The sequence below is a fragment of the Natator depressus genome, chromosome 7, assembly GCF_965152275.1.
Source record: "Natator depressus isolate rNatDep1 chromosome 7, rNatDep2.hap1, whole genome shotgun sequence".
Lineage (NCBI taxonomy): Eukaryota > Metazoa > Chordata > Testudines > Cheloniidae > Natator > Natator depressus.
In genome coordinates, this window is record NC_134240.1 from 77,252,324 (window position 1) to 77,278,235 (window position 25,912).

The 25,912-nt window shown below is 41.1% G+C and overlaps 1 long non-coding RNA gene across 4 annotated transcripts; it reads right to left on the bottom strand.

The window, feature by feature from the left end:
• Positions 1–1,985: 1,985 nt before the first annotated feature.
• LOC141990939 (uncharacterized) lies at positions 1,986–25,890 on the bottom strand. Of its 4 annotated transcripts, XR_012640298.1 has the most exons (6): positions 25,771–25,890; positions 23,905–24,049; positions 22,664–22,896; positions 22,248–22,379; positions 6,117–6,226; positions 1,986–3,104 (listed from the first exon to the last, which is right to left on the bottom strand). It is a non-coding gene; the product is annotated as an uncharacterized LOC141990939 (long non-coding RNA). The 4 variants fall into 4 exon arrangements; XR_012640297.1 differs by having other exon boundaries at positions 22,248–22,896; XR_012640299.1 differs by having other exon boundaries at positions 22,248–22,896; positions 25,472–25,884.
• Between the last annotated feature and the right edge of the window lie 22 nt (positions 25,891–25,912).

Here is a 25,912-nt window from a genome sequence, read left to right on the forward strand (position 1 = left end):
CCTGACAAAACCTCCTAAAAAATCCCTGACCAACCATGTTGATTTCTCTCCTTCTACATATGAGAAAAACAAAGTTACTATATTGTCAGCTCTGCATGACCTAACTTCACTTCTTGTAAGTCTTACTTCAACTATTTGCAGACCAGTTAGCTCCCAACAGCTGTTTGTTCTGCTGCCACTTCTCAAAACCTCACCCTAAACCTGCCTTTGCTGCTAGATAGGAGGCAGCCAATATGCCAAAGCTATCATCAGCTCAGTATTAGCATTCACTGCTGCTTTATCTGATTTGTAAAGTATAGGGACAGCGTCTGGTTACAAATCAGAAATTCTTCTTTTAAAAAATAATTCCCTTACACGGCCTTGCAGCAACAACATTCGTTATTCTCCTTCAGCCACAGACTATGTGATGCTTTCTCTGCACCACTTCTCCTTATGACCTCTTTGCCCATCGTATTCCTTTTGGTTTCCACTTCTCTCAATTCTAAGGCCTGCTCTACGCTAGAAAATTAAGTCAGTTTGACTACGTTGCTCCGGGAGTGAAAAATCCACACCCAGGAGCAGTGTAGTTAACCCAACCTAACCCCAGTGCAGACAGCAGTAGGTCAAGACTCAAGGGCTACAATAGGGCAGCTGCGATGCTGTAGCAGTGTAAGTGTAGACATACCCTATGTGCTGCTTGCATCTTTAGTAGGACTGAGTAAGACAATCTAGGTGAACTCCTGCATTCTAACCACTTCCCACCCAGGCTTCTTAGAGTCCCAGATGTTTGCTCTTTAAAAGAAAGTTTACTGAACCCATCTTACTCAGCACTAGAGATTGAAACCCTGTCTAGGGAGAAGCATTTTACAGGCTGTAAATTGTATATCTGAGATGAAAAAGTCTGTTCTGAGCCTCCTGCTGTCAGTTACCAATCCTGCCAAAGAGACATTTATGATGTGAGCAGTATGGGACCCCAGCAAACTTATCATCACCTTCTTTAGGTTTAACAGACATACAAAGAACTTTCACAAAGTTAAACCTTTCCTTCTAAAGCAGCTTGAGAACTGATTTTAAGACTTATTTGGGCACTCATACTGCCAGTGTCACAAACATAACTTTCCAGTCCAAGTTCCAGATGCACGCTTGTAATTAAACTTTTGTTTCAAACACAACATAGTATGTTCATGATAAGAAACACATTTTAAAATGTCAGACAATTATTTATTGAGCCTGTCAATAATCATTTAGATCCCTGCCTGCATTCTCACATTCAATTTACTTAAACACTTCTTCCCTTTATTACTGCCTTTCTCCCCTCTCAATTCTCTTCCTTCTGTTCTTTTAAAGATTTTTGCTTTTGTTTTATTTTGTGATTTAAATTACTACTAAACTTTGGGGACACAGTTATACCAAAATAAAACTGGAGTAACTCCACTGACTTCAGTGTATCTGACAACAGACTTTGGCATTTAACATTGAAATAAAAGAGAAAATTTTATAATAAGCGTCCAGTTGCAATACAGCTTGCCTTATTCTCTGTGAGCCCAATCCAATATCCAGTGAAGTCAATGGAAAGACTCCCATTGACTTCAATGGATATTGATTTTGGTGCTAAATTTGTTAATGAAATTGTTCGAACACTGATACTATTCACAGGCTACATTTTAATGTTAAACTTTGTGACTGTATTGCATTCACTATTAACTATGTAAGCACTGTATCTTTTGTGATTACATGTTTTTCAGTTATGCAACATGGAAAAATACTGGTTTTGGTTTCATGTAATCCAAAGAATCAAATTTAAATATGAAACCTTTTAGAAAACCGAGACCCACCTCTAAATGCAAAGAACAAACATTTGCATTACCTATTTGTATTAAAATATGCAGAAATTTCCATAGTACTCAGCCAACTTATAAATTTTTATAACTTCTTAAAATTGTTAACATTTTTTAACACACAGCATTATTTCAGCTCTGTGAAGAGCTCAATAACAATCTTTCTGGTCTGGAAAAAAGGAAAGAACATTAAAATAAAGAATGCAGAATAAATAAAAACAAAACAGTACTAGCCGTACATCCACACATACAAAGACAACTTTCATGGTGAGCTCTAAACAATTATAACAACACAATGTGCTGCATGTTGATTTCACCAGTGAAAAGAATTTCTCTAGTTATTGAAGACTTTCCTGGCAGAGTTTCAGAAAAAAATTCTGACATTCTCCAAATCTGACTTCTGTGCAATGCAAGTCATGCACATTTTAAACACTGATGAATAATGCTGCCATTCTTCTATGAACTGTTAACAGCTGTAGAAACTATTATAGCCTGCTTAAAAACATGTCTCTGTAGTCAATAGTCTCCAGACACTTAGCAATACTAAAGCTATTCCTGGGGCTAAAAACTAGATTTGAAATGTGAATACAAAGTTTGATTTATGTTGGAAATGAAACAACAAACATCTGATCTTTCCCTTTTTTAATAGCTATTCATACAAACATGAGCATCAGCTGCATAACTAGAAAGTGATGTACCAAATTTACTGAAATTAGAAAAAAGGGAGACCACCCACAGGTTCTTTCAAGAAGAAAAGATTTGTCAGGGATTAAAGGTCTCTGGAGACGATGGCTGGTACTGTCATGACTGCCTAGTATTCCACGCCGCCCCATGGAGAGCATGCGTCTCTGTAATGCAAGGTTGCCCAAATCAAATTTTCCAGTAGTGTGAAGAATAGAAAAGTGATCATCAGTTCCACACCATATCAGGAGCTGTGGATTTCTGACTGATCACAGATTCAATGGATAAATCAGACTCATCCAAGGGGAATGCATGAATCTTGTGCAGTGGTGCTGTTCCCCCACACACTGAAGCAAAAGTGGGAGCAAAAGGGATGCTTGGGCTTTCTCTGATGATTCTTGGATAATGACTTGGAAAAGCTGGGAAGAGACCTGGATGGGGCGGCAGGAAGAAGTAAGACGTCTGAAGTTTCTAATACGTTCTATCAATTCCCATACTTCATTAAACTAGTACAGAAACAGCATGCAGAGAGTCCAGGCTTGACTCTTCACTCAGGTAAACTCCCGCTGAAGTTCTTTCCTTTCTTCCTGTGTCCATGGCTGACTTCTGAAACTCAAGAAATTAAAATAAAATAATAATAATAATAATCTTGAATTTCTGAAAGATCTGGGGAAAAAATAATTAGATCTTTACAACAGTAGTGACATAGCTAACAAATCACAGCTACCATGCTTCCTAAAGCAAAAATGCACACAACCCAAAAACCAGTTGGGGCTACAAGTAAAATGAGCACCTGAAGCTCATGGTGACTTTATTATGGGTGCTTAGTAGTTCTGAGTGAACAGGAAGGATGGTCTCATTGATGAGTCACTGAACTGGGCTTCTAAGATCTGGGTTAAATTCCCAGCACTGCTTCAGATTCCCTTCTCAGCCTCTCTATGCCTCATCTCTAAACTGTGGATGATAGTTCCTTTCTTCCACCTATTGTCCCTCTATCTTTTCTGTTTAAATTGGAAGCTCTTCGGAGAAAGAACTCTTACTCTGTGTTTGTGCAGTGCCTACACAATGGGGTCCTAATCTCAGCTGGGGCCTCCAGGTGCTACTATATTGTAAACAAACATTAAGAATGATGAGGTAAATCAGTCCCTTAGAACTGGTGAGCCAAACATAGAGCCCATTCCTGAAGTTGTGCTCACTCAGACAAAACACCTAGCACATTATAAGACTAGTAACTGTTAAGTCCAAATCCCTCTGAGGAGGTGGACCAGCCTAGCCATCCTCCTGTCACATATGAGGTAGCTGTATTTAGCAGAGAGATCTGTCTTAGGCCCTACTTCAGGAAAGTAGTTAATCACGTGCTTAAATCTAACACTAATCAGGAATCTCTTACGTACATGCTCAGCTGTTTTCCAGACTAGCAATGCTTTCCTGAATCCAGGACATAGTGAGTCCCTATTTTGGAACATCACTTGAGTATTTTAGTTTTAATGTTTTTATCAGCTAATGAACTATGTGTTTTTTAATCTTTCAGGGCTGAAAGACTGATCCTCAAAATGCTCCCAAACAATTATATTGGAAAGTGGCTTCTTCCTACACACTTTTTATTCCTCAGCAGCTAATTCTAATTAATTTCTGGAGCTGTGAATCTCTTTTTAACCAGTAGCTGTTAGAGTGATTGTAAGGTCATGTCTAATTTCTGTGTGATTTTGGGAGGCCGCCATGGCTAGGAGAAGTGAGCTGTAGCTCACGAAAGCCTATGCTCAAATAAATTGGTTAGTCTCTAAGGTGCCACAAGTACTCCTTTTCTTTTTGCGAATACAGACTAATACGGCTGTTACTCTGAAAGAAGTTATTGTTACTGCTGCTGCCAGTCCTAGGTTTTGTTTTGTAAATTAATTTTTTTTAAAGCATCACGCTGGAGTTTTCTTAGCAGGTGCAATTTGATTAGTGAATTTCCAATGTGTCTCTTTTTCCCCATTATGTGCAAGACACTCCTCAAATTTATCCGGCAGAGCTGCAAGCAGCTGAGTAATCGGTTTGTCTGCCTTCAGGACTGCTTAAATGTTGTCAAGCAGAGCTCTCGATACACATTCCGAGTGCTTGGCTGGGGAAAAAGCTGTGACCTCGTCCCACCCATAGCAAAGTCTGGGCAGGCCCGCTGGGAGCCATCAAAATTAACCTTATGCTGCCCCCAGTGAAAGGTTAGGACGGGGATAAACTCTAGCAGAAGGACTGAATATTTATTGAGTGCACCAGCTGACCTCAGGGAAAATCTTGCTCCCTTGATTGCCCCCCATTAAAACTGTGCAGGACCTGCAGTTGTCCAGTGTCGGGAGCTCTGGCTAACACTAACATTGCCGACAGCTGCTCTCATGTGATCAGTAGCTCCCTCAGAACACTGATGACCCATGGATTTGGTGGAACCTCAGGACCCTGAGACAAAAGAAGGCAACTATTTCATATATGGTCCCAATTGTAGCACAGACATATTGTAGCTCCTACTCTTTATAGCAGGGGTGGCCAACCTGTGGCTCCGGAGCCACATGCGGCTCTTCAGAAGTTAATATGCGGCTCCTTGTATAGGCACCGACTCCGGGGCTGGAGCTACAGGCGCCAACTTTCCAATGTACCGGGGGGTGCTCATTGCTCAACCTCTGGCTCTGCCACAGGCCCTACCCCCACTCCACCCCTTCCTGCCCCCTCCTCTGAGCCTGCCGTGCCCTCGCTCCTCCCACTTCCCTCCCTCAGAGAGCCTCCTGCACACCACAAAACAGCTGATTGGGAGGTGTGGGGAGGGAGGGGGAGACACTGATCGGCAGGGCTGCCAGTGGGCGGGAGGCGCTGGGAGCGGTGTGGGAGAGCTGATGGGGGGCTGCTGACATATTACTGTGGCTCTTTGGTAATGTACATTGCTAAATTCTGGCTCCTTCTCAGGCTCAGGTTAGCCACCCCTGCTTTATAGCATCAAATTCAAGCTCTTACAGCCTGATACAGAGCCCACTGTGTCAGTGGGAAAAGTTCCATTGACTTCAATAGGCTTTGGATCAGTCATCTACAAGACCATACATAATCCTGCTCTTACCTACATCTTTGCTTTCATTTCCCCCTACTCACACTCCAGCTCCCTCTGCTCTTCCTTTTTACCAGCTGCTCCTTTTGTCTCTGTTTCCCATCCTCAGCTATGTGCCATATATATGACGCTGCCCTCTATGCCCAGAACACTATTCCTGGACCTTATTCAGATCTCACATCACTGAAAATCTGGAATAACATCTCTGTCAATGAAGCTATTTGGATGTAAAATTGAATCAGGTCCTGGTCTTATTTGCCAAGCATCCTCTCTCTCCTCCTATCTCTTCAGGCAACCTCTCCCTGCCTTTTGCTCATAATTAGTAACTACCAGACCCCCAACTCCTTAGCCATTACTGGTTATTTTGTCTTGTGTTTGTTATTCTTGCCTTATCTAGACTGTACATTTTTCAGAGTATGGGGCTTTTTTGTGTTTGTAAATGCTGTGATAAACTACTGTGCTATATAAACTATTGTTGGTAATAACAGAAAGAGATGATTAGATGGAGATTAAAGCACTGACAGCAGAAAAAAAAGAACAATATTAACCTGCAGGTTTCTCCCCCAGGATGGTAGGAGTTGTGGCAGACAGAGAGCGAGAGTGAGTGTTTTTTGGGGCGTGGGGGTCACACACTGGTTCTTGCAGCTTTAATGGACACCTGAAAAATAGTGTAGATATTCAGAAACCATAACTACCTTCACATTAGAGATAGATTAAATTATAGAAAAGGCAAGGGGAAAAAAACACAGCAAGCTTAATAGAAGCCTGTTCTGGGGGTTATTTAGTCAATTTCAGTTATGCTTTTGAGTACAACACAAACATAATGCAACATTGCTATTAAAATTCTCAGAGTGTTTGCAAGTGAAAAAGAAACAATCAACTCAACACATTTCCACAGTCATTCATTTGCAATTGGGATGTGGGGTACCAAATAGTCCCAGAGTAATTACAAAATAAAGGCCAACAGTTCCAAACAGTAAACTCTCACAGGCGTTTGTTCCCTTAACAGCAACCTGATTTGAAGCTTGAGTACATGTACAGAATCTGAGCTGTAGTGTGTCAGGTTAAACTAAGTGAGAAAAAAGATCAGTTTGGAGACTTGCAGAGTTTATACCAGGAGGCTGACCCTGGACCAAGTGAATTATTAGCAGTTAAGCACTGAATGTAATACTTATGATTTAAAAGGGAATATCAGGAAGAGCAAGAGGGGTCCTATGTAAAATAAATAATATGGGATCATATAATTAACGCTGTTATCATAATGCATACGCACCAGGGGCACTGGCATGGGCAATATTCATTCAGTCATTTCCTAATTTGAGAGTGTTTGACTATGCAACCTTTTAATCCTTTTAAATCCTTAACTTTGTATTTCCTAATTTTTCATTGTTTAATTTATAGATCAGAGAAACCTTAACTAGTGTTAAATGTAGCTTTTTGTTTGTGGATTTCCTTAGTTTTTAAAAGAAAGAAAATCTTTTTATATAATAAAGCACTTATACATTTGTTGTCTTCAGTGTGTAATTTGTTGCCATTGTTATCTTTGTGAAGTTTCATATTTCACCACTGAGTACCATTTTGACTAATCTATTGAAAGCAATGAAACTATATTCAAACAAAACGTTGTTTAAAAATGTAATGTCAGTTTTACTGCAACTTCTAAATGACATTTTGTTTTAACTGTGTAAGAGAAAGTGGAGTAGGGACTCACAACTAGGATACCTACCTTTAAAAAAGTGGGTATTTAGAAAGCTGGAGCCCCCAATTTGTAAGAAGCAGATAAGCTATATCCATGAAAAGGAGCTGGAATTTTGTATCTTATTTTTCATATAATCCTTTTGAGGAAAGTAACACACAATGACCCTTTGTACGGTGTTACTTACCCAGTACAAACCCAGAGGAGCACAGCAGGCGCTTAGCCAAACTCAGCCTGCTTTCCTTATAGTCCCTCCTGTAATCATGTTCTGGGAAGTCAGAGGTAAATCAATTATCAAAGGCAGCCATTGCCAAGGCAACCAGGCCAATAGTGACTCTCCCCAGGTGGGCAAATGAAGTGATGGGAGTGAGTGCGGAGTGGCTGATTATCTCTGATGTCACAATAATACTGCTCAGACAACAGCAGGGTCAGCAAATGTGCACTGTGTAGAAAAATCAGGCTTTTTCAGTGTTCCAGTTTTCCCAAATGTCCTAAAAAACCAACACCACAAAATACACAGTGGAGATCATTCCATACACGTATTAATTAGTGACTGAAATTTGGTTCAAATTCCCCATGGCGTGTGTACAAAAATGCGTTCTAAAATAAAGGTGCAACACTGAGTTACAGACCTAGTTAAAAAAAATTGGATGCAATCTGAACTATGGTCTCGCTATACGAGACCATAATGTATCTGTGTAGGTATTCCTACTGCATTCATCACTGTATTAAAGAGTTATGCATATGCACATAAGGTTCATAACACGACCAACACTTCCCAGTCTGACTAGCAATATCATATTATTACAGCCCTCTGTCTTCCATGAGTAGACACTGCTATTTGTGACAAACTGTCCAATAATTCTGGGAGCAATAATCTCTGAAATCTTATATTGACAATGTTACACATGGTACATCACTCTCAGGAAACAGTCATTATAAGAAACTTAATTCTAAAATATCTACTTTCCAATGATAAATCTATTAACTAATAATATTTCACATTTTACTGTAAGCCTTAAAAAGAAAATATTAGTTACTAAAATCAAGATACACAAATTATAGCTTGAAACACACTCCACATATCAGAATTAAGGGCTGTTGTGTTTGATGAAATATGTGTTTCTTTATGGTTGATAACAGTAGTGGCCTGGATCCACAGCTGAGGAAGCAGATGGGCAAAGGCCATTCTAAGCCTCCTTTGTATCTCCTTGACCCTGAGACTGGCTAAAGGCTGGTGATGGTGGAAAGCAACCCTGGGTTTTCTCTAAGTTACACCCTGCTGCCCACAAGAGGTCAGTCCAGCTCTGGTCATCATCAGGGCATAAAGGTGCGCTGGCCACACAATACCCTCTTACCCCAAAAATGCCCCTTGTACTGGATTTCAACGAGTCATTACACCGGCTCCACGGCACCTGAAGACTTCCCTTTACACCATGGAAATCCTCCGGGAGCCAGTTAATCCAACTTTCTGGCTGCTGCGCACTATTGGAATGCACAAGGCAGCTGGAGGAGAATTGAGCTCTGAGTATTTATGTTCATGTTTATTATGTGGATAGTGTAAGATGTCCTTAACTATTCACTTGCCTGCTTACTCGGTGCTTGGATTTAGTAAATTGTATGACAGATGATCGCATCGTTGTCTCTTAGCAACATTAACAAGTTTCTGAAATTATGATTTTGGGTTTTAGAATTTGTACTAAGACCTCTACAGTAGTTAGTACCAAAGAGGTGATTCATCCCCCTCTTTCTCCCTCCACCCCAGTTATGAAGTGATATCATCAGTTTGCATTTCCATAAAAACAGCAGAGGAAAACCACTGTTTCACTGAACAGTATAATTTTGTATGCCACTTCCATGTCCAAATGAAAGTATTAGATCTACAGGGGGTCATTACAAGCTAAAGGGGCAAATTTCCAGTGCTATGGGTAGTACATTGGATCTGCAGCATTCACGGACACTCCAGCTCGGAGAGTATAAAGATATTCTCAAGTATTAATAAGCAGTGGTGGAGAAATCTCAAACATTTCAGCTCTGATTTAGGGGTAAACCCCAAAGTCTGGATACTTACTACAACTGTCTCCACTCAATCAGATTCTCCCTCCCTCACCCCCATCTGTCTAGCCCAATATGATCCACAATCGCTTTTCTCTTTCCCTCCAACTCAGGGGCTGTGGGACACAATTTAAAGTGGGTGGACTGTGGGGTGACTCACCAGAGGCCAGGTCCTGCCCAGATGGGAGACCCTGGAGGAGGAGGGGTTGGAGAGTGAGCCCGCACTGCACTTATCCCACAGCAGTTCCTGTCCCTTAGGGCTGGCCTGCTCCAGCCCATTCGCTCTCACCACCGCATGCAGACAGGGCCCTTCCCACATAACATCCTGCTCCTTTTCTGGCCCTGGTGCCACTGGATTGCTTGCCCTGACTGGGCTGTGGCAGGTCAAAAAGTAGTTGGGCCATGCCCTGGGTGACCCCTTCTCGCCCTGGCTCTGCAGCCTACTCTCCCAACTACAATCAGTAGATTATCCCACCATCCTAAGATCAGCTGGACCCATTGCTCAGCGACATCCATTGCTCAGTGTTGCCCCACTAACACACACCATTTTCCTAGGTCAGCCCTCTCATCTCCCGGATCCACAATAGTGTCCCCTCAGCCCAAAACAGGCCCCCAATCTTCCCAGAAATTGTTGATCACCAGGTTCTCTGGCAGTCTCAACTAGACTCACAGCTGTTACTGTATTCACACTATGCGCGCTCAAGGGCTTCCCCACGGCAGAAGTGCACAGGATTGTTTTGCATCCCGCTGACATGGGAAATCCCCACAGCACTTGAGATTTGAAAACGGCATTTAATTTAATACCGGAAATTAAATTACCCAAAAGCTAAATAAGTATGAGAGACAGACAAAGAGAGAGAAAATTATTAGGTTTCCATGTACACATCAACTGCTCTCTTTGAGGCTGACATTTTGGGTAACAGTTCTTATTAGTTTTTAAAGCCGTATGTAGGGCTGGGTACCACACTGCTTTTGCAGTCATTCTGGGTGATGTCAGCCTGTCATCACCCGTGATCCCTAAGTATACTGCAGTTTGCCATGCCTTGTAATTAATGATCTTCCCTCTGCAAAGCAGACAGCAATATATGTACTGCTGAATAGCTACTGTATCAATGATGACAGGCAGACATTGCCCAGAGTGACTGCGATTTTCTTTCAGTAAAACTTCTTATTCCTTCTTTGTAGCTTTTCCTTGGGTGCCTATTTATCTCTCTGATCCCATGTGCAGAGATGCTAAGGTAATGACATATAATCCTATAGGTTCATCTATTTGCACAACTCATGCCTAGTTCACACACTTTCCCTACCAGCTCTCATGCCGACACAATATCTTATGTCAGCATTGTTAGTGTTAAAACACACAAGGGAAAATAACCCTGCCCTCCCCCATGGCTGCCAGTGCCTGGTCTGTCACCAGAGGTGAGCGAGGGGCAGGATTTGGGGAAACCTCACAAGAACGTCTGCTCCGCCCATGCTCCACCAACTTCTGCAAGGACACCCTTGCATAACTCTGAGCACCAGGGCCTGGGGGATAGACCGAGCCAAGGCAGGGGTGGGCCAGGAGAGGAATGGAAGCAGGGGCTGATGGATCTGCTGCTACACAAATCCAGTGGCCACTATCCCAAAACTCATGAAGCACAAGAGCAGGTGGTGTAAAAGTAGGTTTAATCTACCTCTTCACCCATTACTCCTGAGCTGAGCTAAGATCTGGCCCATTTAGTGAAACTATTAATTTTATATTTGGCATCTAGATTTCCTGATGATCGATGCTTTAGAAATACACAGATCAGATTGACGAACAATGGATCTAGAATTGGTGTTTTAGATGTTTCTGATATCTCAGTGTGTGTCATCTGGTGCCAGACACAGGGAATTAGAACTTCTCATGAGAACTGTCCATGTTATCAATTTCACCTACTGAAGCAAGTTTAGCCACTAAGCTATCCTTTCAGTTCAATACCTGACTACAGATCCAAAGAAAAGTCAGTAATTATTATTTGTATTACAGTAGCACCCAGTGACCTGGTTGTGCTAGGTGCTGTACAAACACATGGTAAGAGACAGAGCCCGTGACCCAAAAAGCTTATAATCTAAAAAGACAAGACCACCAAAGGGTAGGAAACTGTGCTCCTCAAACACTCATTTGGGGAACTGAGACACAGGCTAATTAAGTGACTTGCAAAAGTCACACAGGAAGTCTCTGTAGCAGAACCAGGAACTGAAGCCAGATCTCCTGAATTCCAGTGCAGTATCTTAACCACAAGATCATCCTTCCCCCTCATCCTGGTCATCACTACCTCTATATATTGTATGTGATCAAAAAGGAACTCAGTCACAAGTGTAAAGTGAAACTGAACCTTACTCTGGCTACAATATATATGTTCTCTCAATAAAAAGCTAAGAGCCTGAATTGTCACAAAAAGAAAAGGAGGACTTGTGGCACCTTAGAGACTAACAAATTTATTTGAGCATAAGCTTTCACGGCTGCTACTATGAAACCTGAATTGTTACACACTCACATCCATTTAATACCAATGTAACTCGGTTCACTTCAACAGAGTTATTCCTGATGTACACTTTGAGAGGGTGCTGTGAGTATCTATAAATTGAGCCCTTTGGAAGCCAGCAGCCTGGTCACTTAGAACACTCAGGGCACTGGGTGTTGTTAGAGTAGGAGGGACTCAGGTAGTTTGGGTTTGGAAGAGGTGAAGGGATGACTTGTACCTCCAGGGAGCCTGATGAGCTAATGGAGGTAATTAGCTCACCAGCTGGATAGCCCTGAGAAGACAGCAAGCAGTATAAAAGGCCACATAACTGCTCCTATGTGGTGACATACCTAGAGCATAAACCACAATGACACTTGATGAAGGTTCTACAGTGGACTGTGTATACTGGTTAACTCACTCAGACGGCTTATCCGGGTTTCCAGAAGCTGAAGGGGGAACCCGTTCACATACATAAATATACATGAGAGGAAAATCAGATCCATATCTTGGTTTAGAAAAAAGATAGTTATGTCTCAAGTTGATAAACATAGGTCTTGCAAGTAGGCAAAATTCACAGAGAATATTTCATCCTGATGAAACAACTGTCCAGTACTTTTGCTCAAGTTATTTCTATTATCTAATGCTGATAATGCTAGTTAGGCCTGGGTAGTAGCAAGCATAACACCTGTTTTTAAAAGAAAATTGTACAAGTTTTTGTTCAGATATTATTGCCCTATATTTTCTTCCCAAATCCTTCCCTCTTGTTGAACACCTGATGCTTTCCTGTTACATACAGTAATAGATGACTGTTCCAGTTTGTACAAATTATATTCTATGGGAGGATACTATAATGTCAATTACACAGAAAAGTGCATTGTTCAGTTATTCCACATAACCTGAAACCTCAGCTCACACAGAAGCAGAACCCTAAAAGCCACAGACTACTGTTTTATATGTGCACTTTCCAATGGGGCCACTAGGATTGGTGCTTCTGGCTCAAGGACAGAACACGCTCTGCACATTTTCAAACATACCCTGTCAGTTTGGACTTGCATATCTGTGGAGGCAAAAATCTGGATCTGTCTGCACTAACATTATTTTGTCTAACTACTAGTTTTGCATGTAAAAATTCTGTTTGCAAAAGTAGAAAATATCCTTGTCAAACTCTGGAAAGAAGTTTTAGAGGTTGAAAGCATTTTGAAAATTTGACCTTAAGTGCCAAATTCACTCTTGTGTAACTTCCCTGTCCCCAAATTATTTAAGCCAGGGATGAATAAATTTCTAATGTCCTCCAAACGGATCATCCATTTTTCTTCTGCGGTGATGGTCAAAATATGTTATGGGAAAAGATGGTCATAAAGGAATAGAGTTATGAAGGAATTATGGAATAGAAACTCTATTATGAAGGAATAGAGTTTAATATAGCTAGGCTTCTAATAAAATTTTCAGCTTCTGCCCATAAATACTAAAGAATTCTATAATTTTAGTTACATTAAGATATGTTTGTGACATAAATGAGCAATTTTTTCTTTTAGTCAACTCCCTTTTCCCTTTGTGGTTACAACTCATCACCGTTGCAGTTTTATATGAAAAAATAAAAAATCCACATTACAAAGTAGGTAACTATCTGAGGCTGCTCTAACTCACAACTGGACCCTGGCCAGACTAGAGAATATGTACCAAACGACCTGTATTAACACCAATCAAACATTAAATTCACCTTTTATAAATCATACATATATATAAAAGCTGATTTCAGTCCCAATACACGCAGGCCAAGAAGGAACTATTGTCAATGGATTGGATTCTGATCTCATTTGCTCTGGTTTAAATATAAAGCAATCCCACTGAAGTCAACAAAGATACTTTGGATCTACACCAGAGCAATGAGAGCATAATCTGGTCCAGTAATTTTTTCACCAAAATAAATAGTGTTGGCAGTTACTGGTTCTGTGAGTAACAAGTGTGGATTGAAGGGTTTGCTTGCTGATTTATATGCTGCCAGCTCCACTCACTTTTGTTATAACTCTTGCAAACAGAGTTCCACGGTATCCCTCCAAGGCCTTAATTTAAAATGGATCCTGTTTCAGCGGCAGACCAAAACAGGTTACTTATCCCCATTAGTTCATTTTTCTAACAAGCAGCACTCCGACTAGGGAAGACAGAACAAAAGAGAAATGTGTTCAAACCAGTATTTACACACAACAAAATGAAAAGAATCCAATAGCAGACAAACAAAATGTACTAAATATGTCCTAGTATTAAAAACAAAGAATAGAATCCCTTTCTTCAGTCCTCCCAATGCCAATAGATAGAGGCTTGTGTAATAAATAACCTGGTCTCTCCAGCAATTACTCTGTCCTCAAAACTTCAAGCCACGTTTTCTCCAAGATATTTACCTCAGTGGCGCTCATAGGATCTGGGGGATTCACAGATCTCTAATACTCTTTCTTCAGAGCTCACTCTCTGAGCTAAAAGCAAAATCCACCTTTAGCTCTAGCACCTGGCCAATTTAACCTGCCACCAACCAGCTCCCAATTCTAGAACTCAAAGGCATATATGAATGCAAGCCAAGAGTTTCCATGGCAACTCCCAATGTCACCTCTGTATATATTACTTCAGTGGACACAGACTCCAGTCATATGACAGGAATATTAACCTCTGTGATATTGGCCCAAGTCAAGTGATTGATGACAGAAAATAAAGATGAGTCTCTAACCAGCACTCCTGTGTGTCACTCATTTATTACAAAAGTAATGACCTTGTGAGTGTAGCATTCATTACTGGGCACTGTGTTACCCTCCATATCAACATCCAGCCAGTAGAGGGTTCCTCTAATCCTCAGTGTCCAGGAAAAGAAAAGGTGTCCCGAGAGAGCTGACAGCTAGGTGAGAGCAAGAACAGCAGACTGCAGGTTGCCGCAGCAGCATGAGAGCTAAAGGGCTAAGAAAGCACAACAGGAGAATCCAGGGCAGTGGCCTGCAGGCAGGACGCCAGCATGAGACAGGTTCCAAGAGACAAAACTCTTGCCTTGAGACCCCAGGATTGAGCTGCCCACAGGGGCTGGGTTAGGAACGATTGTTTTGGTCATTGATTGTAACTGCGCATAGGGTATGTGCGCCTTTTATTTCTGGCAGCCCTAAGAGAGCAACCCCCTTACAGAAAAAAAAATGGTGCAACTGTTTAAGGGAACCCAGCGAGAGCTACGGCAGGTAGAGCTGAGTACTTGAAGTACCTACAGTGCTGGCCTCCAAACTCATGATGCACCCAGTGTGCTGGCAGACTAACGGCCCACAACGCTCACAGCAATCCCCTGCAGTGGGATCAGTTGCAGAACTTCCAGTGTCACATTCTGTATTGCCTTGCACCTTATGTAGTTGTATTTACACCTGCACAAAAGGAGGGTAACATTTGACCGTTCTGATTTAGCAGCATTTTACACTGTATAACGTAAACTAGGCAAATGACTCTACACAGCGCAAGGCAGTAGAGAATCCAGACCCTTGAATGCTGTAGAGTACCAGCTCTCCTACAAAGGGCCCAATTGTACCATTCTTACACCAAATAATAACTGATTTTCAGAGAAAAACTTGCCACCTTGCAATGCAGTGCTTCCTGAAGAGAATTCATACATCTTTCTACTAGAATTTGTGCCGTTATTTTCCCTAAACAGGAGATTCTGGTTCCTAAGAGGCATATTTTCAAAGCTTTAAGTGAAAGATGTATGTACCAACTACAGTACAAATGCGGTCATGATACTCTGGGACATGGGATAAATGAGGCCCAGGGCCTGATTCGCTTCTAGTGTCAATCTCAAGTACCTCAAATGAAGTCCGTGGAGTTTCACCAGTGTGACTCTGGTGTGAGTAAGGAGAATCTGATCACTATTTTTAAAGCAGGGAATTCTCACTTGAATAAAGGAATAGGATAATACCTTTATTTAAATCCTACAACTACTAGGTGACACAGCAGAAGCAATGGGAGCCCTGCACTTAAACTTTTCATGAACCAAGAATAAATGTAAAAACCTACAGGCCTGATCCTATGCCACTGAAATCCATTGCAAAACTCCCGTTGACGTCAACGGGAGTAGAATCATGACCTACAGTAACACAAATGTATTTCTATATTGCAGGTCTCTGAAAGCAAGCAAAGTACTGTATACGCTCTCTTCCTGACATGAGTGTTAATGGGAGTAACATACATGGACTGTGAGACAAATATAAAAGTCAGACTGTAAATGTTGGCAGTTGATGACAATTATGAAGCAAATCCTAGTGAGTGTACAATGGCTCCTTTCCTTGGACACTGAGAGCAAAATCTTGTCCAGTCATTTGAAGGTGAGATGTGGGGGAGAGGGCAGAGAGCTGCTTTTCCCCCAGCTCACTCACGGGGCAATGCTTTCTTATTAGCATCTGATTCTGCACCATCAAAGCCAACTGGAGTTTGCCCATTGATTTTAATGGGTGCAAGATTGGGAAGTACGTGAGGGACCCACAAAATAAAGCTGCTGAATGAAATTGTCAGCTCTAAGGAGGCCTGGCTTAGAAACCTGCAGATGTGGCCAGCCTCTCAGCCCATTTGTAGGGCTGCTGTTCACAGATCTCATGCTGCTTCTTCCTTTTTGAAGCAGCGGTTAGCACCACTGCGGAACACATTGTACTCAGTCAGCCTCACTGACCCATCCTACCTCCACAGCCTGGATAAACCCCGATGCTAAAAAGGTGTCATTACTGTATATATATCACCAGGATTTGCGTTAAGAGCTTTTGTACATAAAATCTATTTATGTAAATGACTCCTCTACATTACATTACTTTTGAATGCATCTATGTAAACTCAATATCATCTGGTTTAAACGCAGCCAGCGATAAAGAGACACAAGGGAAAAATCAAAAGCCGACATAGTACTTTTTTTTTTTATTATTAATTGTGTCTTTACTACTGGCAATTAAAAGACTAAAAAAGTGTCTCTCATTATTATGGTGTGCAGTACATTGCAAGACGATCCAACTTAATTAGATGAATTCCCATTTGTTTCTGATTACATTCTTCAAAAACCAGTATCTGGACACATTCCTGTTGATATTTTTTTATTTAGATGATTATGCGGTAGTAAGGAAAGAGGAGAATATAGCTTTTTATGGCCTCAAAGATTCATGCAAATTTCTCTAATTTTGATAGTTTCCGAACTCCTTGACTGTATCTGAACACCCAGTAAAATGAATGTCAACTAAAGGAACACTTTATTAACTCCATGGATGCATGCCACAGGCTTAGGCTGCAAGATTCAAAATGAAACTTACTCAATGTTCACAGATCTTGGAAGAACTAATAAATCCTTAACTAAGCATCCAAACCTCTGACTAGATACATATCTGCTCCCGGCTGTATCTTCGGGGCTGTGTACGTTTCATAGCAAATTTCTTTCCATATTTTCCTAGCATTGTTATTATGGCTTTCCCAGGTCACAGGACTTTTAATGTGTGCCAGAGAAAACCTCTGCATTAGTTCTGTTCTGCTCTGATTTCAACAGAACATTGATTCCTCATCAGGGTGATATATTGATATTAACTGTGTGAGATTAAAATCCACTAAATATCGAGTTTCTGGATGTGCAGACATCCATTTCACACAAAATAGAAGCATTTCTTTAACTTCATTTTAGATTTTTACTGTGCTGTAACAAGCTAACCATGTTGGGCCTGATTTTCAAAAGAAATCAGCTCCCATACAGGCACCGAAGTAAGGGCCAGATTTTCAAGGATGGTCAGCTCTCAGCAGCTCCCACTGTGACACTTGCAGACAGATTTTCAAAAGAAATAAGGACCCAATGCGCTGAGCACTCTTGAAAACATGGTTTATTTTGGTGCCTAAATGCGATCTGAGCTCTTTTGAAAATATAGCCCACGGGGACTGACCCTGCAACCTTTACTCATGAAAGCAGTCCTTACTCATGTGAGAAGTCCTGTTGAAATAAAGGTCCACTAAGTTACAGGGATACTCACGTGAGTAAAGATTAGACAGTCTTTTCCCAGGAAGTAGTTCTTGGGCATATAATGGTAGTGCTGTGAAAGATTGTTGAACTACAGAGTTGAGTTCATCTTTACAGCAGTGATGGGGGCAAAGTGACTCCTATTTCTAGAAGTCCTCTGAAATATCTTGTTGAACAATGCAACAATATTCTCCAGGCCCCAAGTTTTATATCTAAACACCTCATATTTATGATCACCTATGTAATCTGCCCATCTTTAAATAAAAAAGGACACTGCGCAACCCTTTGAAAGTGACAGCACTTCACCTAAAAGTTCTTTCCCTAAAGAAAGAGGGGTATTTCCCCCCCTTTCTCTCATATGTTTTCTCTTTTCATTGTCTCATTCAGATAAGGCATTACCTCGTAAAGCTTAAGCATCAAATTGTGTCAGCACCGCTGCAGCACTTGTGGACAGACACCACACCCGCTGTTATGGCTGGAGACCTTCTTCCTGCAAGCAGAACACCTGCAGGATCTATGAGGCAGGTGCAGCAATGGCTAAATACTTTCAAAGGAGCATGCACTTCCCTGGACAGTCACAGTGCAGAAGGTGGGGCAGGACCTCAATTGCCTTATTGTATATCACAGGAGTCGAACACTGTTCTCTGATGTAATCAGAGATACTACGCCTGATTCTGATCTGACTTTCTCCAGTGAAATCAATGGATCCAAGCTTATCTGAGATCACAATGGGACCCATTCTCTCTCTTAACTCATGCACTAAGGACCATCCAGCTGCACTCACCTTCCTCCTCTAAATCACAACTCCTGCTGTAGGCTGTTCAGTAACAAGCTGTCAACATAGCTCTCACTACTGATGTGTTTTATATAGAAGTTAGTTGTGCCTTTGATAATTCAGAGGTCACAACAAATGATGAGCATAACAAAGTGTGAATGATGTGGCTAATGATATGCAGGATGTATATCAGTGAGGCAGTGGAAGAGGCGTGTGGGAATCTTGATATTTATGTAAAATCTGTCTGAAGTCTGATTTATGAACCAAATTCATGGCTTTTGATTTCAGTGCAGTTAGATCAGGGATAAATATGTCCCCTGGTTAATTTTCTCTGTGTTTCCAGTGCAATGTACATTTTCCTAAAAATAACTGATTCATAGATACTAAGGTCAGAAGGACCATTATGATCATCTAGTCTGACCTCCTGCACAACGCAGGCCACAGAATCTCACCCACCCACTCCTGCGAAAAACCTCTCACCTATGTCTGAGCTACTGAAGTCCTCAAATCATGATTTAAAGACTTCAAGGAGCAGAGAATCCTCCAGCAAGTGACCTGGGCCCCATGCTACAGAGGAAGGCGAAAAACCTCCAGGGCCTCTGCCAATCTGCTCTGGAGGAAAACTCCTTCCCAACCCCAAATATGGCGATCAGCTAAACCCTGAGCATATGAGCAAGATTCAGCAGCCAGATAACTGACTTTCTTTTATTCTGATATACAGATTGGGTGAGGTAATATCTTTTATTGGACCAACTTCTGTTGGTGAGCGAGACAAGCTTTCCAGCTACAAAGCTACAAGCTTCTCTGTAAGCTGCTACTGGAGAGACAGCAAATATTATGGAAATGTTGTTGGCTCTCTCTCTTTTTAGTCTTGATCTCCTAATCTGAAGCATAGTTGGCTAGTGTTCATAGTAATCCATTCGACTGGTGGTTGCTATTTTTAAAAACTTGTGTTTCCTTACAAATTCATTGACAGTAATATTGCTAAAAAAGCTCAGCTTTCTAAACAGATATCACTTTGCTGTGTATAAATCTGCAATCCTCAACAATGTGAAAAATTGTCTAATTTAAATTATTTATCCAGTGATTTAATGTCTTGTGAGATGGTCCAACGTTGTTGACATTTCATTAACCATAGCTAACAACTGATATTATTCATGGTCGTTAATCTACCTGACCATTACCCATATCTATAACTTCTATGAGCTGATTACACCCTTAGCAGTTAATCAGTGTCAGAACAAGTTAACAGGAACTGGGAAGGTGGTCCTAGAAAACAGTAGCAGTCGGTGAGTGATGCTTTAGGAACACAGGGGAAGTTCTAGAAGAAGGTGGCAGTTTGGAAAAGAGAATTTGAGAGAGAAAAACTGGCAGTCTTTGGGACGGGCTTTGAAGAAATAGAGGAAGAATGGCAGAAAGAGGATGGGAAAATGCAGAAAAAGGACGATGACAGCCATAAAAGCATGCAATGCACGTCTAAGCATGATCTATGTCTCATGGAGGAAGAACAGAGCAGGAAACCAAGACTGGTGCCTGAGTCTGACGTGACCCACACTGGTTTTACAGATCCTGGCCATCACATTGACAATGCAAAGCAGCCTTAAGTGCCCTGGGCATTCCATAAAAGTAGGCTTCAAAGTCTCTCTTTTCCCCCCACATTCAAGGTGGGTGAGGACAGGTGAAGAAATCAGCTTTGAAGCAGAAAGTGGGATTTGTTTATTCCATTGGTTTAGCTGAATGGCTTGATTTTGTTATGGGTTGGACTTTTATATTAATGTTCTGAAAATGTGTATGTGATATATTTTATTTGATGTACATGCACATTCCAATAAACTATTGGAAAGGCACTGCATGGCTTTGTTAGAAACTGAAATAAATATATAAATAAAAATATTAAGCATCAAGATGTGGTCAATTGTAGAAAGTAAAATTTATCATCAATATGGCCTGGGAATCCAATACAACTGCTGCTGCAAAGATGAGGCATTATAAAATGGTAACAATAATAAACTAATATTAAATAATAATAATAATATACACTTCTGTAGTGTCTTTCATCCAAAGAGCTCAGAGAAATTTACAAACATCACTTAAGGTTCACAACCTCTCTGTAAAGTAGGTGTGACCCATTGACCACTTGATGCCAAATTAATTTGGCAGAGGACACAGAAGGTGCATAGGGTTTTACAAGGATTCCATGGGTTGGATATTTGCACAATAGTTCACCAAAAGGGGGCATGCCACGTCTCTACCAAGAGCCAAGATCCCGCTGGTCATCATAATCATTATGAAATGTATGCATAGATAATATTTAAGAAGTAATGTATCTATATTGAAAATTATGGTCTTACGGTCTTGGAGTTAAGGCAGGTCACCAGGAGGTGACATACCTCTGAAATGTTCCTTTCAGGCAGAAGGTAACTGACACCCATCTCCCTGTCTGGCCATTTGTGTACTGTGTGCCTCACACTACATGCCTATTCGTATACGCAGCCAGGTGTGGACTGAGTGAATGTGAAATCTACACGAAGAAATCTACAGGAACAAACAAACAACAAGGGGCTGTCCTGTATATTAATAAAGACAAAGGACATGTCTGCTGTTTCTTGGAGTGCAGTAAGACACAATGAATTCTTCACTTAGAAGGCAAACCAACAGCAAGTTTGTCTCAGGAAAGGAGAATCACAGCCAGCCTAACTGAAAAGCGCTCCAAGAATTTTGGGTGAGCAACATTCTACAAGCCATGAGAGTATCTGGTTAATTAAGTGTAGGCTCCAGAATGCATACTTCTACTTGCTACACTTGATTCTCTATGCTCTGTTAAATAAACTGAGGCTTGATTTCACTATAAATAGATCTAAGTGCTGTGTGTAAAGCAGAGCAGTGATCTGAGGTGCAAGTGGTAAGCTGAGGTGTATTGTTTCATTGGAAGAAGTGAATCTGTGAATACTGTGAGCATCCAGTGGACCAGGGGCTGGACACTCCAGAGGTTCAGAGGGCTTGAGGGTTGGAATGTGCCCATCACTAACCTGTGGAGTGATAGTAGGGCCTGTGAGACCTAGAGGGAAGTGCTTGTGTTGCCTGTGGACAGTGGAGTTGTGGAGCTGACCCATGGCAGACACAGGACAAGGCTTCCTTGCGCTAAGGGCAGGGGTAGCAAGGTGCCTCACAGCCTTAGGTACCCCTGGGAAGCATCACAGTAGGCAAGTATTATACACAGGTTTACAGACTGATAAAGTGAGGTACAGAAAAGTTAAATCAGTAGCAGAGCTGAGATTAGAACCCAGGGGTCCTGGATCCTGGTCGTCTGTGCTAACCAATTCCTTCCTTATACCAGACACATTACACAGACTTCTAAAATGACCCTACGAACTTGGCATCTCTACTCCAGTGAAACTGTTTCACCTGGCCACACACAATAGGAACTAGCGGGTAGAAGAGTAAGCATTCAAGCAATTATCTGTGAGCATAAAATGTGATCGCTGAGAGCGTAAATGTCCAAACAAATGTTTGTCCTGAGTTAGCATGTCTATGACTGAAAGGATCTGTCATTAATACTGTGCTCTTGGTTGGAGTAACTGCTAATAGTAATTGCTTTTACACCTCCATAATTGTTTGGTCCTGCAGAATAGAGCTGAGTAGGAGGGGGGCTTCAGTATGGCACGCACTGACCCTTTTGGCTTCTAGCAGAGTTCCATATGCCAACCAACTTTCTGATGAATGGATTGTCTGCTTGCTAAACCACATACTAGGAATACAGACAGAAAGGATCCAGCGCCTCTAATGCCTGCCATCACGCATCTCCTAAACACAAAGAAAGAAAGATGACTGTTCATGGGCTGTAGGCACTCTGGCGGATATTTAAACTCACAATCCATAACAGCAATTCAAGCACCAACAAACAAACTAGTGACCACTTTTCCCCCTCCCCAACAACAAAACAACCTATCAGTAAATTCATAAGTAAAACATCCCATCTCGATTCCCACAAAGCACTCAACTTCAGTTGAAATCCCAAAGCCCACCAAACTCAGATTCCTCAGCCCGCCCCAGAGCCTAATTCAGAAAAAAGGGCTTTGCAACATGACCTGTAAGACATGAGCAAACTCCAAAGTCGAGCAGCTTTCTGCAGAATATCCTGTCAGCAGCTCCTTCTCTTCTAAATGGAAAGATGTGGAATATGCCCACCTGATCTCCATCCAGTGCCTCAAACAGCACTTACTTGACATTGGTGAGAAGAGTAGTATGTTCAAAACTCACTCACATTATCTGGTTAAGAAACACCTTGGAATCAGAGTATTTCTAAACTTTAGGTGAGTTGCTGTGAATAAAAAAATACACTTTAAAATCTCTCACACCCTAGACGTGAAGGACAGACGAGAAAGGAGAGGGGAGGGCAAACACTGCTAGTTACGAAAAATGAAGCTGTCAGAACATTAACTAAGAAAGTAAAGGATTTAATATCTCATTAACTTTGGGCAAGTATTTTTAGCTGTATAATAAACTGAATTACTTAAGGAAAAATAAAATTGTGGTTTTGATGGAATTTTTTAACACAATGATTTGTGTGCACACAACAGTATCTTACCTTTCTTTGGGTCATTGCAAGCCTGCAATATTTGGCCTTCAGACTTGTACCTAACATTACACCATACACAATGCAATACCCCAGGCAGGACAGATATCATATAACTTATTGCTAAAATCATATCTCATTGTGTAAGTGTATCATTCCCCCACAAAACATGTTGTTCATTTTTAAATTAAATAGTTGAATTTGACAAGCTGTATCCACTGGGTTCTTATTCAATGTAATAATGACTCTTAAAAACAAACTTTGTATTTGTGGATAATCTAAGCACCATACCCAGATGTACAGACACTCTTTCCCCAACCTATGTATTATATAATTTTTTTAACATTAACTTTCATAAAATTTTTACCATTCAGCCAATCTTTGCAGCAAATCAAAATCAGCTTGTCTTCTTTATTATATTCTAAACATAAAAATAATCTTTTTTTAAAGTTCAAAAGCATTCAAAGAACTTTACAATATTCTCTAGGCAGAAGATATATTCTCCTGTGCACGTGTAATGCTAAGAAGGTAATAAAACAAATATTAGTGTAAATGCGTTCACTGAAAACACATATACTTTATGCCTGTTACCAAGTTGTGCAATACAATTACAACAACTTTGTCAGGGGCTGAGCAAGAAAAGCACTGTCAACACAGGAGTTGTCTCTTATCCTATATGAGAATATACAGGCTGTAATTAATATTTCATAGAAAATAATTATATGTCATGTGCCAGCAAGGTGGATGCAGTACCTGTTTTACAACAGTTTGTGAGACAGTCCCACTTCTGTACCACCATGCCATGACTGGGTAAAAGGATTGCCACTCATCCCCATTCGACAATATTCAGAATCTTCAAAGGTCATCATTTGGAACCGATGCTCTTGATGATTAGCTTCTGTTAATGACAGGCAAACAATTTAACCAATCAGACATAAAAAAGAGGGTAGCGACACCCATGAAGAGAAAAGAAAGAAAAAATGCTTGCAGTTGCCAGCTAGCTGTACTAAGCAGACAATCAGATTCTCTAAAAGAAGACAAACTGTGTTAGATTTTTTAAAAAGCAACAAACCTGAAGTTCTTAGCAATAAAGCTCATAGAATAAAATAGTTTAGTTATAACAAAGGAATAGGGACTAATAATAATATCTACTTAGTGGTTTGCAGAATCACAGCAATTTGCAAACATTAAATGACATATAACTTTAAGTCATTAAATTTCAAAAATGAATTAAAAAGTAGTTTCAGGGACTGCGTCTTCTCCTAAGCCCTTTGCCAATTTTTTCTAGATTTACAATTACATTTTCTTATGTTTAAAAAGAATACTCTCCCCCATTGTTTTGAGAAAGAACGACATAAACAAAAGGGGGAAGTAACTAAGGGACCAGTCCTGCAAAAACTTATTCACCTGAATAAATTGTTTTAAAATTTATCAAGTTTTCATCTGCATATTTGTTTGGACTCTTGATCCTACATTGTGATCAACAAAGGGAGTCTGCTATTAGAAAAACTGATCACAATGCAGGACTGGTGACAGACTATGCAGAGGAAACAGTGCAAGTGACTGTACATAAAGTGTTGTGCATTGCACAGAGTACATAAACTGAAAAGACAGAATATTTGTTCTGTTGTATCTTTCATTTGTAGTCAATTTAGGTGTTACCTATAACAACATCAGGTAAAAAAAGTTCAGACATATGTGATTTTTAAGTTGTTGTTGTCTCTTTAATGAAGTAGGCCCTGATCTTATAAGTAACTGCACAAGAAGATCTCTGACTTGAAGTCAATAGGACTCTGCACAGGTACAGTTGCACACAAGAACTTGCAAGACTGAGAATTTAAGCCTCATAACACCACTGTGAAATAGATAAATACTGTTTCCCCATTTTATATTTCGGAAAAATGAGAAAAACAGTTTACTGCCAAAAATTTTAAATAAAGATCACTAATTTTGGGTGCTTATCTCGAGATATTTAGGGCCTGAACAATAAAAATCAGGCCTTTGGGTGTCTCAAATATTAAGCATTTGAAAAAAATGCAGAATTCCTAACTGGGAGAACAGAGAGCTGCTCACAGAAAAACACAGCTTTAGTAAGAGCATGTATATGTATATACAGTATTGTAAGTATTTATGCATGTCCAATAATCCCTGACTTTGCCATCACCTGACTGACAGAACAGGTCCAGGCATTGCAACTTTAGGATTGTAGAGCTCCCGGGGCTATTGAAAAAAACTGAACCACGTCTCTCCTCCTGAGCTTTTGAAGTTATTTATGTCTGCATATGTTTCAGGCTGCAACACATCAAGAGAAAGGGCGTACCGCGCACTCGGCCAGCTTTAGAGCTTTTCTTTACGGTGGAACCTTTGCTGTGCTGTGCAGCACGTGTCCTGCTCTGCACCCCCAGCTCTGCCGTGTCCCGATTGCAACAGCTGGGAACACAGGCGGCCGCACTCCTGGCTAAGCGCTCGCATTGCTAGTTCTTTCAGCGCTTCAATGCCTGGTGCCTTTTAGGCCCCTGAGGACCATGAGCTCCATAGCCCTCTTTCTGCAGCAGGAAACGCACCGGCCCAGTCCCCTGGGAGATGTAGTTTTCTCTTCCACCCTGAAAGCCTCCATACCTGGCAGTGCCTACGTCTGCGAACGCGGGCAGCTCAGCAGGGCCAGGCAGTTCCCGGCCTACAGCCCCCAGCCCTAGCCACGCGTTGCCCCTCCTGCAGGGACAGGATTGGGTACTGGGCAGAGCCTACTGGGCGGGGGAAG